The sequence below is a fragment of the Leptinotarsa decemlineata genome, unplaced genomic scaffold (assembly GCF_025532065.1).
Source record: "Leptinotarsa decemlineata unplaced genomic scaffold, Ldec_3_MD MMD2_tig00002082_RagTag_RagTag, whole genome shotgun sequence".
Taxonomy (NCBI): Eukaryota; Metazoa; Arthropoda; class Insecta; order Coleoptera; family Chrysomelidae; genus Leptinotarsa; species Leptinotarsa decemlineata.
Genome location: NW_027412573.1, coordinates 3,441,399 through 3,455,096, shown reverse-complemented (window position 1 = coordinate 3,455,096; position 13,698 = coordinate 3,441,399). Strand labels below are relative to the sequence as shown.

General features: G+C 37.5%; 1 protein-coding gene across 1 annotated transcript in view; it reads right to left on the bottom strand.

Moving 5' to 3' along the window:
* Window positions 1-13,698, bottom strand: part of mgl (low-density lipoprotein receptor-related protein megalin) — a 265,391-nt gene that overhangs the window by 39,004 nt on the left and 212,689 nt on the right. The window lies entirely within an intron of this gene.

Genomic DNA, 13,698 nt, shown 5'->3' with positions numbered 1-13,698 from the left:
TTAGACAACAATCGAGTATATGAATAAGCTGTCTGATATCGTTTGAAACAACGTAATTTTCATTTTAGCAAATTTGTGGTTGATGGGGTGCGGGGCATTATACGATCCTCTTGTTTTTTCAGGTTTCAAGGCAGTGAAACAATCACTTGTGTGAGGCCTTCAAGGTAGACCCAACTCTCTGACTTGTCCACTAGCAAAGGAACTTCTACTACCCTGCTTCACTCACCCTGCAAGAGGAAGAACAACGTAGAAGAGAAAACCAAACAGAGTTACTGAACAAGCGGAGTTGCCGATTGGGATGGACAAGAATGTATTTAGAAGCCATAGAAATACATAAACACTAAGATAACTTCAACAGAAAGGAAGAGAGAACATATCTACCAAAGGTCTAGCACACAGCATTGAAAGACGCCAAAACGAAGCCATGTCACCCAAAGATGACCACGGCAAAACCCGAAATACAACAGAAATGGATAAACAGAAAGAAGGGAGATCGATGATAGAACGAAAGCCACAATGAACCGAAATAGAAAGACCGGGTGTAACTGCTATAAGAACTGAAAAAGACTGAGAAGGATCTTTGAAGTTAGTCGACACATTTTCTCGTTTTTCTGTGTGAGTTCGACAATAATTGACCACACTGTACAATTAAGCTCAACTTTAATTTACCGGTACACTGACAATGACTAATGCTCAAATGTCTATCGCCTTATTAACTCATTTCGCACTACACTTTCCGAACTAATAGTCCGGTCAAATTAGACTAAAAAATAAGAGTGAACTTATAACAAGCTGCAAATGCGTGTAATTGTTCAAAACATAGTTAAAAATATGATTTTAAAATTCCGAATGATTGCCATGCCTGGAAAAAAATTTATTCGAGGTAAAAGGTCATAAAAATCGGTTCTTCGCGATTTTCAGAAAAACGGTAAGTTTTATCACAAAATAACCTCAGATAAAAATTGTGGATCATGAAATTCTCTACAGAAAATGGGCTTAAAGCTACCGTTTCAGAGACACGACGAGTCAAAAAGTTGTAATCGTTATTATATGCATAAGTATGCCACGTACATCTCTGAAGTTGTAATTCAACTAAAAATATTTTTCTATTGGTTTACCTAAGTAGGTATAAATAAAAGAATATCAGGTACCAGTCAACAGAAATTTCTTGCAAATACTCACAACAAATCTCGGTTCATTTCAATGTTGAAGGATGAGTTTATTGGCGAAAATATATTGGTTAAACAGGCTAATAACGATGCCGACGTACTGATTATTGAAACAGCTATAGAGCAATTTAATTTGACAAATACAACTATTGTTGTCGGTGAAGATGTAGACTTATTCGTATTTCTTACTGCTCGAACTCCACCTGAAAAAACTATTTTCTTTCTAAAGCCAGGAAAAGCTCAGAGTCAAACCGAAATATATTCGTCAAAAAGTTTTGCAAAGAGTCAAAATCATGTACTATTTTTACACGCAATAACTGGCTGTGATACGTCTGCATTTTACAGGAGGGGTGAAGCAACAGTCTTCAAAATGTTTGAAAAACAAGATTTAGTTCAATGTGCTAAAGTTTTCAAAAAAAGTAATTCGGGATTCAGTTTCTTCTTTCTGTGTAAAAAGCTCCGAAAAAAAACACCTGCTTAGATAAGTATCGATATGCATGTTTCGTAAAAAACACTAAAGATAAGAAACATGTGCAATTAGCTTGTCTTCCTCCAACCTCAGTTGCTGCTCATCAACATCTTTTCCGGGTATATTACCAAGTTCAAGTGTGGCTTGGTTATCAGCTAGACATAAAAGACTGGGGTTGGAAGTTGGTCGACAATGCATTAGAACCTATTCAGACTTTACTCCCACCTGCGCCGGAAAAAGTGCTGAACACAATTTCTTGCAACTGTAAAAAGGGATGCAGCGCTAAATGTGGTTGTAAAAAAGTTGGACTGTTGTGTCCTCTGGCATGTACACATTGTCAAGGCCAGTCATGTTCTAATGATGAATCACCAATAGTGGAGGATTCATTCGATACCAACGAGGATGCGATACATCACTCTTGACGCAGTTTACCTACACCCAGGATGAACATCAAGAAGAAGAAGAAGATCAAGAAGAAAAAGAAGATCAAGAAGAAGAAGGAGATCAAGAAGAAGAAGAAGACCAAGAAGAAGAAGAAGACCAAGAAAAAGAAGAAGACCAAGAAGAAGAACGACAAGAAGAAGTATTTGAAGGTTATGAGTCAGATGAATACATTTTTACATTTTTTTAATTTCAATCGCTTTTATAATTTCCAATCCTTTCTAATATATTTTTTCATGCAAGTTTTCAATTTGACAGAATCACAACAGACATGCGGAATAAGCCTACTAGGGAAACCACGTTAAAAAAACGCGCTAAGTACACTACCTCATAGGTGGCGTGGAAACGTGTGCATATAATGACGATTATAACTTTTACAAATTTTTGACTCGTCGTATCTCAGAAACGGTGGCTCTAAGAAAACAAAGTATTGATACATTTTTTGTAGAGAATTTTATGATCTACAATTTTTATCTGAAGTTATTTTATGGTAAAACTCATCGTTTTCCTGAAAATCGCAGAAAAACAATTTTTTTTCGAGATTTTTGACCTTTGACCTCGAATAATTTTTTCCAGGCATCGCAATCATTCGTAATTTCAAAATCTTATATTTAACTATGTTTTGAACAATTACACGCGTTTGCAGCTTGTTGTTAATTTATGTACCTACCAATGTCTAGATTGACCGGATTATAAGCCATCGGTATATGTTATATATGCCGATGGAACTCTTTTGAAGCTGGTGGAACAACTCTCGAAAAGACGGGACGTTCCAAAAAGATCGAGAGAGTGGAGCTTTTATTCCAACAAATCGAGGAATCGCTATCCGTTACAGAAAAGTTTTTTAGGTGGAGTGTAGGTACACAAATTAGCAGTTTCTTCAGCCGTGTCAGTACTTGACATTTTAAAATTGTCAAACTTCAAAATACCGTATATGTAGACACCACAGGCGTTAAAACGTAACTGACCACTCCGACACTGTAACAATGAACTCAGCCAGCCGATTGCAGTTGAATCTAATTGGTCAGCGTAAGCAGGCTCCTTTATTTCACCCAACAGATGCAAATATGCGTGGTGATCATGCTTTGATCACTCATCTATCATTGTTCGGGTTGATTTTTTGTTGAATGGATATATTTTAGAATTTTTAGACAGTTCTTCATTTCAGCCATCATCGAGGACTTTGACATTTCATTGTAGAACATCGTAAACCGTGACATATTCGTCCCATTTGTTCTACAGCCCGTATAGTGTAGGCTAATTCTTTTTCTAGCTATACTTTAATGCAGATCCTATGTTCGTGTTTTTCATGCATCAATGGGTAAATACAGTTATCAGGGATAATGATGCAAACAGTGTATACATCGACAGAATACATCGTGGCCGCTATTCAATTAACGTGTACGTCAAAGCCGGCTTCGATCCCATATTGTTTGTGTCTGTCTCTTCAATAGCGACTGGATTACTGGATTAATACAGAGTAGGTACTCCTGTATGCTGTATGGCTCAATGGGGACTATTAGCATAATTTTGAAACTAATAATTAGGCTCTTAATCCAGTCATTTTAGGTTTTTTAAACATCAATCTGCGGAAAAATTCCTACTGAGCTGAATTTTGGTATACACCTTCATTATGGCGTTTTAATGAAGATGTGAAAAATCGACTTTGATATTGTGCCGGCTAAAAAAGTTATAAGGGTCAAAAGGTCACGAAAATCAGTTTTTCGCGAATATCTCGCGACCTATAGTTCGGCGGTCAATAAAGGTCATTATAAAAATTATTCCTCATACGATTATCTACAAAAAATGTCCCTTGCATTTTTCTGTAAAGTCAACTGTTTTCGGACTAGAGCGCTGAGAAAGCGAGTAGAATGCACTCACATAAGGTATTGTATACCTGTATTGTATACAAGTTTTCTCAAAACTTCCAACTTCTACTCGGGCGTTTTGAGAATTTCGAAAAAGTTGGTATTTCTACAAGACAATCACGTGATGATGCTGACGTCTTAATAGTTGAAAGAGCAATTGAAAAATCAATAAATAATACTACAATTATCGTTGGCGAAGACATATATCTATTGGTACTTCTCATATCATGCACACAAATACTTGGTCAACCTACATCCATTTTTTTGAAGAACCAGGGAAAAACAATGTTGAAACAAAAATATACTCGACTGAGAGCCTCAACAAGTATCCACACTGCAAGAAAAACATTCTGTTTCTACATGCTATGACCGGATGTGACACAACTTCAACACTTTTAGGGAAAGGAAAAATTAAAGTCATGACGATGTTTGAAAAAAGACCTGATTTACACAATTCTGCAGAAATATTCCAACAAGAAAATTGCGCTCGAGATGCCCTTGTCAATGCTGGAATACATTTTCTACTAGCAATCAGAAAATTCAATTTACAATTACAGATATTGCAGCTTTGCTAAACTATCAAGACAAAGCACATCTGTGAAATTTCAATTATTACCACCCACTTCTTCAGCAGCTCAACAGTATATTTATCGAGTCTATTATCAAAGACAAACCTGGCTAGGAAAAGAAATTGATCCAGAACAGTGGGGTTGGGAGTTGAAAAATAATATATTACAACCAATAACAACTTTATTGCCACCAGCACCCGATGATCTACTGAACACAATCTTTTGTAATTGTACAAAAGGTTGTGGCGGCAAATGTGGATGTAAAAAATTGGATTGAGATGTTCTAAAGCTTGTGGACATTGTCGTGGTCAGTCATGCTTAAACGCAGAGTCCACTAGTGAAGAAAATGATGAAGATGTTGATTTAAATACAGCAATAAGTCCACTCGATGTTTTGACAGCAACTTTTGATCAAGTTGAAATTGAGGATATCGACGACTAATGAATATAAAAGAAAATTACATACAAACATTTTTTTCCCTATTTTTCAATGTACAAATAAAAAATTATTGAGCATAAAATAAAAAAAACCTTTTATTACAGTTTATGCCTACGAGGAAACAATGTAAAAAAAACGCGCCTTGCATTCTACCTCAAAGGTGGTGGTGCATCATCATAATGTAGTTGATTTCTCAGCGCTCTAGTCCGAAAACGGTTAACTTTACAGAAAAATGTAAGACACATTTTTTGTAGATAATTGTATGAGGAATAATTTTTATATCCACTTTAGTGTATCATACTGATGATAGGACAAACGCCCGAAACACACGTCTATGGTAAACCATTTTTTGAGTGCTATGCTCAATAAAATTATCTTTAGGGTGAATTTGAAATTTCAATTACAAGCAAAAAAGACTTACTGTTATTGAGGATGGCTGTATCAAAAAAGATGTGAGAATTATAAAAATGGTGCATGCCAGTGAAATAAGATAAGTCCTCAATATAAAATAATTCGACGATTATTCAACGCACAATCATCAATAAAACGTATTGAGAAACATTCAAGAATATAAATTCAATAGGTGGAAGCACAAGTACCTCCCTTCTCTTGTCTAAGAGTACTTATTAGGTACCTTAGAATACTGACAAATGAAGTATGTCATAGAATTTAAAATTTATTATGTTAATCCAGGATGAACCATGGAACAGATTAGAACAGAAATGGTGCAAGTTTGATGAGAGACATCTGCTGTTAAAATGTTCCTACAAATGGGAAAACATCCCTGCCAACTGATATCACAAACTGTATGAAATATCAATGAAATTTGAAAAATATTACTGAAATAATTATCAACAATTCAATGCATGTGAACATTGATATATTTATTATTTGAAATTATTGAAACATAAAAATTACCAAATGAAAAACAGGGGAGAAACGTGGTAACTAACATCAATGAAGATTGACTACCTGCACTTAATTGCACACGTATCTGGACAACGCCCTCTACCACGAAACGACAGACATAAAAACCTGCGGACGTGGCCTACGAAGCCGGAAAATATAAGAAAAAATGCGACTAAGGAGAAAAAGATCCGGGTTAGTGATACGAAACGTTTCGTCTCCTACTGCGGCAGGAACTGATCTTTCCCAAAACTTGTTTTGAGGTACGGCGTGTTCACAATATGCACGATTTAATTCATTCTCTAAACGTTAGGAATGCTTTTAGAAAGGTAAAAAAATATATAAAAGGGTAGGTATAGTCTAGATCAGAAGTCAGAATTGGATTAAAAACTACACGAAATGGAGGTGTTACTAGATTTTCCTTCCGAAGAGGGCAAATACCTGCACTAGGGCGTTCTTAACGTATGAAAGAACAAACAAGAAGATGAAACGTTCAGTTTGAGTATAGCCATGAATATGATAACACAGCCTGCTATCGAAAGCGCTCGCATATAATAATTATAAGTTATTAAAGCTTCGAATCCTTTTTGTGAACAAATATTAATATTAAAATATTGAAAATAAAGAAAAACGACAATACATCAATCAATGATGTATTGTCGTCTGGGTTGAACCACGTCTGTAGTTTTCAGCTATTCGACGTTTCGGTTCCTGCTTTGAAGCCATTTTTAAGAACCACTTGAAACTGAAATTAAATGACACAACGACGGGGTCAAAATCAACCTGACCTTCCAAGTCTAGTCACTGGTTTGTTCTTGCTTTGTTCAGTGCCAAGTGAATAGTTTGAATTTCGTTCACAAATGATTAAAAATCTTTGTGGGATATTCTTTCGCGTTTATTTTGCGCCAAAATTAAACATTGTGTCTACCGAGGTATCTACCATAACATCGTAACGTACAATAGTCTTTGAAGCAGAAAAGTAGTGGCATTCGCTGAAAATATAACGCTATCTTGGTTCTATCGCAGGCATTTAAAATGACATTTCAGAAACATTTTCCGTGTATCCGGCAAAAGATTGAATTTTAATAGAATTTCTACGTCTGGATGTTTACCTCGCGTTCTATAAGCTCTGAGTTTTCCATTTAGTTTGAAAGTGGATTGCAACTCATTCATTATTTGTTATCACAGTCTGCTGCCTTTCTTGCGAAGTACACTATGGGTAATGCTTTTTCTGTATTCCAAGAAATATAATTTCATTTGGAGCGGCCTTTGTTGAGAGTTTGAATTAATCGTCAATTAAGAAACATAATGGAATGAAATAAACGACAAATGAAATCTTGCCAGAGACTGTATGCAGGTTGTACATTTTCACTATGTCGAATCTAGTACTCCAGGTTTGTAGACCGTGATCTGCAAGTTTTTTCGTCTACGATTGCGGTGGTATCAAAAGCGATGTTGAGACAATCGGCGCAGTGTTCTAGTTGTGTATGCGGTGTGATAACAATCATTTGATCTCAGCAAAGACTTTGACTAAGTTTCTCATAATGTGTTGATTGAAAAATTCTATGGTATACGTAAGCTTCCACTATAGTATATCGTCCAATTCGAGATGCATCAAGTATGTGTTTGTGTCAATGAAGAGATGTCACAAGCTATACCTGTTGAGAGTGGAGTTCCCTGCGGTTCTGTTCTGAAGCCCCTGTTTTCCATGATATATGTTCTATATGATCCGTTTATTGTTCTTTTTGTTTTGTTCGATGACACTGAGAAATAGTTCAATGTTGAACATGTTGAAATTGAACACAGAACAAACTCAATAGTTATTTATTTCTAGCTCGTTCAATTGTACACATTAAACTAGAACTTGCACATTGATACGATCACAAAAAAAAATTCGTTTAAATTTCTTGTTCGACACCTAAAAATAATTGCAAATCTCGATATACTTTTGCATATTTTTCATTGATTCGCTTCTCCGTCACCTATGACACATTATTGTGAAAAAATACTAAAAACAATCAATTGCAATTATAAAAAAAGTGAATGCATCTGTATCTGTAGAGTAGGGAGGGTAAGTGTAAGCCCACAGCACTTACGCCACATGTGACCCATTGTACATCCTCCCGAGGAGTCCTAGGTCATCGTCCATCCTGTCCTTTCCAGGCCTGACAGTCCCATATTATGGAGGTGTTTCCTTAGTTCACAGTGGCCAGTCAGAAATCCTACTGTTGAACGTAGAGTTTTCCTGGTCATCGCCAGATATTTCTTTGGAGCCAGCTTCCCAGGATGGCCCAGGGTGATCCTGGGCCACATCTCTTTAGGGATTGAGTATGGGTGTAACATTTGGCTAGTTCCGCATCTGTCGAAGTCATCTGGCCGTAGGTGCCACAGGGTCCTAAAATGGTTAGTCCAGCCGCTTCCTTGGCTAAAGAGTCGGCAATGCGATTACTTTTACTCCTGTCGTGCCCTTTAACCCACCTTAGGATAATGTTATTATCTACCGAGGCTTTGGCTAAATCTTGGTGGCACTCTAGTACTAGCCCTGAGGTAACACGTTGTCTGTTCAAGGCTAATAGGGCTTGTCTGCTGTTTTTGCTAGAAATTCCTTTCCTGGTTATTTCTTTTGTGGCGATGGAGATACCAGCCAGATCTGTTTGGACCACGCTGCTATTTTTTCCCATTCCCCACTCAATCCTTAGGCTTAGTGATCTGGAGTACACTCCACATCCTGAGCCTTCTTTGGTTTTTGAGCCGTCTGTATATATGCGTATTGCATTTGTAGCATCTGACTGTGTTCTGTTTCATTTGTATTTTGTAGGGTTTATTAAACACTAACCTGGATTCAGTTCCATCACTTGTTGCCTACAGCAGAGGTTGCGCAGTAAGCGCTTCCCGCCATCGGCCCAGCCTCAATTGACCCATTCCTACTTCGTGGTTTACACCAGCCGTGCGCAATCGAACCATGGCCATTAACGCAACCTCCTTAACGTACAGATCCAAAGGTGTCAGATCCGTAATTAATTCCATTGCCGCGGTTGGTGTTGTTCTCATGTCTCCTGTGATGTTCAAACAAGCCAGTCGCTGTATTTGATATAATTTTTGGATAGCCATTGCCTGTAGAACTTTCAGTCCCCATGCAATGGCTCCGTACGTAAACATAGGTCTTATTATTGCAGTGTAGATCCAGGTGACCACACGGGGTGAAAGACCCCATGCGCGTCCCACTGTCCTCCAACATTGCTCATAAGCCACATATGCTCTTTTGCCCTACTCTCTAGGTGAGAGTTTCATGTTAGCTTCCTGTCGAGTGAATGTATGAGAACAGTGTTAAATTTTATTTGTTTTAATTGCCTGACGAGTACCATCGATCTTCATACACTAACAAAGCAGTACAAATAGACAAGAATGAAATATCTTTGAAATATCTCCAAATGTCCCCATATGTTCGAATCTCTCAAAAATACAAATATACAGAGTGACGAAACCAAAAAAAATCGCCCATATAAATCTGTTCAATGAACTCTCAGGGGATACAAAGTTTACTCAGTTGAGTAACATTAAAAATTGAATCCCAATTCTGAAATTGTTTTTGTTTTATTGAAACATGACAGTTATAACCAAAAGACGATTGTGGATGCTGAATGTCGAAACTTTGTGAAGTAGTGTATTTTAAAATCTTTGTTTTATCCTTTTTGACTTATTCACCTTCATTTCTCTTTGTTTTTTCCTGAATATACTTAGTTTTTATATCATAGGCTCTTTACTTATTTGTGACCCAACTATTATTTTAATTATATTTCAGGTTGGGACCTTGGTTCGATGTCATAACCATATACCCATGACTTGTCATGTCAACATTTTCATCGATTGTTGATGTGATGGGACGTCCAGAGTGAGCGTCATCTTTCACATCTTCTGCATTTTTTGTGAAGAGCTTGTATCACTCGTAAACATTTTTCTGACTCTCTACCACTGTCGACATTTCAAGTGTTTTTGAGCACTCACTTCCATTTTTTAAACCAAATTTGGTGCGCCGGCAGACTTGTTTCATGCTTGTTAGAGGTAGCCCTTATTCAGGCAGATTGTGACGTCACAACAGACAGGTTGCTTCTTAGCTCGCCATACAAGGCAGACAGATCCCCCAGTTAACCAGAGTACACCAAATTGTTCCGTGGTGTCCTGTTACCCAACGGTGAACCAATCAGAGTATTCCAAATTGTGCGTCCTCATATTGTCACGCAGCTTGCCAGCTAATCGGAGCACACGCTTTTGCATCTCAGAACATCGTGGCGGGAGATTTGAATTTTCTGTGGACATAAATAATTCAAACAGACGACCTGGCGTCCTCAACGAGACAGACGACCCAGTCACATGCTTCTCTCAACCTGTCACTTTTTCCGGCTCCCCACACTTTTGTGATGTCTCAGCACATGTCATTGGGGAATTGATATTGGAAGTAATTGTGAAATAATGATAGTGATAATCTGATGTTATCGGTTTGTACCTCGAGATCTAGAATTGGTCCTCGAACTGGGTCCTGGATTTTGTCATTGAATCGCTCTTCGAATTGGTTTTAGTGAAGGTACATCAACACATTTGAAAGAGCTGCAATTATGATTGAAAAAAAAAGAATCGTAGAATACGGCGTTCAGTTTAATAATGAATCATATTTGCTGTAGTTATCTGTGTTTGAAGTATGATGTCTATTGTAAGTTAATAGCTCTAACTATTTTTCAATGAGATTATTAGGATTTGGTAAAACATCTTCAATGATTCAAAGTAATTTTGGAGAGGAACCTTTACATAATATTTCAAAAATCTTATATTCATTGGCACTTTCAAAAGCGGTGATAGTTTCAGGTTATTTGTTCGCTGTCAACAGTATATGTCAACCGCACACTGAACACTGAGCCATGCGAAGAGAGGAGAGAGAAGCTTCTGTCCGAAATACAACTAGCGCTATGGGTTAGAGCGAGGAGAAAGACTGGACCGTAACGCGTTACATAACGAAGCGGTTTACTCTCCTATAAGAAGTTGTCACTTCAAAAATGTTCGTAACCCGCGAAATCTGAACATTCATCTTATTTTTGAACAGTCCGCGTATTTCCGTATAGGAAAATTGGTGTGATACTCAATTCGGTCCAAAACCGACAAATTTTTTTAGTGACATACATAACTGTTTCGATAAATTTTATATGGTTTCCGTTCCAGCAGATCCGGTCGAAATAGGAAACGAAACATTTCACATTTTCGAATGAATATTCGAATGTTTCGATACGTCGTTTCAATTGTAGGTAAAACAGAACGAGTGTGCCTGTTATCGATCGTATTTCAAATTCCGGAGTTGCATTCGCTTTAAATAATATATTCGTTCATTTCATAGGATCCGGTGCTTCCTCGACAACATGTCGTTTGCAATTCCCTTTACGTACGTGTCGAATGTCTTGAATAAGTTACGGAAATCGATACTAGATGTATCGGGTTATAAAATAATTAAAGCTCGAATCAAATATATTTGAAGTAATGCTGTTAATTTCACTAGTTCGGACTTCCATTGTCTACTATATAAAATGATTTGAAATCCCTGAAACAACTAAAAAAAAGAAGAATTGAAAATGAATAGCTGAAAATAACAATTATATTAACCAAAATGAACCTGAAATGAAATAATAGTGAAATAAAATACAAGTAAAAATAGAACAATTGAATAAATAAAAATAAAGAAACGAAAAAAGAAAATAAAAATAAAGAATGGAGAGATTCCAAGTCACGTTAGTTCACGACGTTTCGATTGATAGTATCTACAATCGTCTTCGGGTGATGACACCAAGTCTATTTTTCGGACAAGGAAAGATCATCGCTAACACCGCACCACTAATTAGTTTCGACGTGGAAAGCCTTTACACCAACGTTCCGGTCGAAGAAGCACTCCAAATCATACAGAGAAAGCTATCCGAAGATGGGAACCTGAAAGAGAGAACGAATCTACCTATACGAATCTACCTGTGTACGAAACTGTTATTTCCAACTGAAGGACAAATTCTTTACACAAGATGAGGGACTGCCAATGGGATCGCCACTTTCACCAGTCATAGCCAACATATATATGGAGTGGTTTGAAACTCTGGCCATTGAAGAAGCCCACAAGAAACCTCGAGTCTGGTTGAGATATGTTGACGACACCTTCATAATATGGAACCATGGGAATACTGAACTAGACGCCTTCCTGAAACACATCAGCAGTGTGAGATCTTCCATCAATTTCACAATGGAGAAGGAAATCCACAACGAATTGCCATTCTTAGACGTTTTGGTGAAGAGGACCGATGCTAAGTGGGAAACATCTGTGTACCGAAAACCCACTCATACGGGACAGTATCTGAACCACGAATCCAACCACCATCAATCGACTAAAAGAGGAATCATCAAGACTCTATTAGACCGTGCTTTTGGGCTCTGTAATACGAAGGAAGGTCTCGAGAAGGAACTATACATCATCAAAAATTATCTTCAACAGAATGGCTACTCCAGAGCGATGGTGGAAAAGACTTTGGCTAGAAGACAGCAGGAGCCTCGCAAGGAAGAGAAGCCGTCACAACCAGTGCTTGCACTTCCCTACATCAGAGGATTATCGGAGAGGATAAGAAGAATTGGTTCCAAGTACAACATCAGAACCTGCTCCAGATCCGGTAACACTATCCGTAGCAGCCTCACGAAAACCAGGCCACCAAACGCGGACTGCGATTCCAAGAATTGCATTTACCGGATACCCTGTGAGTGCGGAAAATCCTATATTGGTGAAACTAAGAGGCCATGGAATGTTCGCATTGCCGAGCACAAGAAACACACACAGCGAGGGGAAACCAGCAAATCAGGAATAGCAGACCATGTTTGGACCCATCAACACAACATCGAGTGGTCCCAAGCTGAGATCTTGCACCGAGAGGAACATTGGTTTAGGATAAAATTCAAGGAAGTCGCACACATGTTGTCCAACAACGTATTCAGCCAAGCCAGCGTAGACATACGCAACATATGGAAACCCATCATCAAGCGAAAAATGGCCAACTCCCGCCAAAACGGTCATCTCCCACGGAACCAGTGAAGCGGAAAATGGAAAGCGGGGATAAGTGAAAGTACTCGAACGACCTATAAATAGTCATCTCTCGGAGGAATCAGTCCAGTCATCACCCGAAGACGATTGTAGATACTAACAATCGAAACGTCGTGAAAATTTTTTATTTTCTTTTTTCGTTTCTTTATTTTTATTTGTTCAATTGTTATTTTCAGCTATTCATTTTCAATCCTTCTTTTTTTTAGTTGTTTCAGGGATTTCAAATCAATTTATATAGTAGACAATGGAAGTCCGAACTAGTGAAATTCATCATGAAACATTGTCAATCACCTTCAAACAATGCTGCTAATATTACGAGTACATTTATATTGTCAAATATGGAAAATAATCATGAAATAATTCTAATTTATTTAAGTAAATACATGAATTGAAAGATGTCCTAACCTAAACTTCAATATTCTAAAACAAAAACACTCAGTATTCAGAATTCCATCTTTTAATATTCCAAGTTCATAGATATCGAAATTGATACGATCACATGATATAGAAATATAAAACAATCTCCAAATACAGATTGCATATTGAGCATTTTACTTTAGTACAGTGACCGGATCAAAGTTGCAACTGTCGACCCTGTTGGGTGGCAGTATAATGTAAGTTGATTCCTGAAGTATTTTCCCCGTTTCGTTACAATAAATATTTAATTAAGTTTTAAAATGAGTTCTTTCATTATTTAGATGAAGGATGAATGGGTGAAACAGCG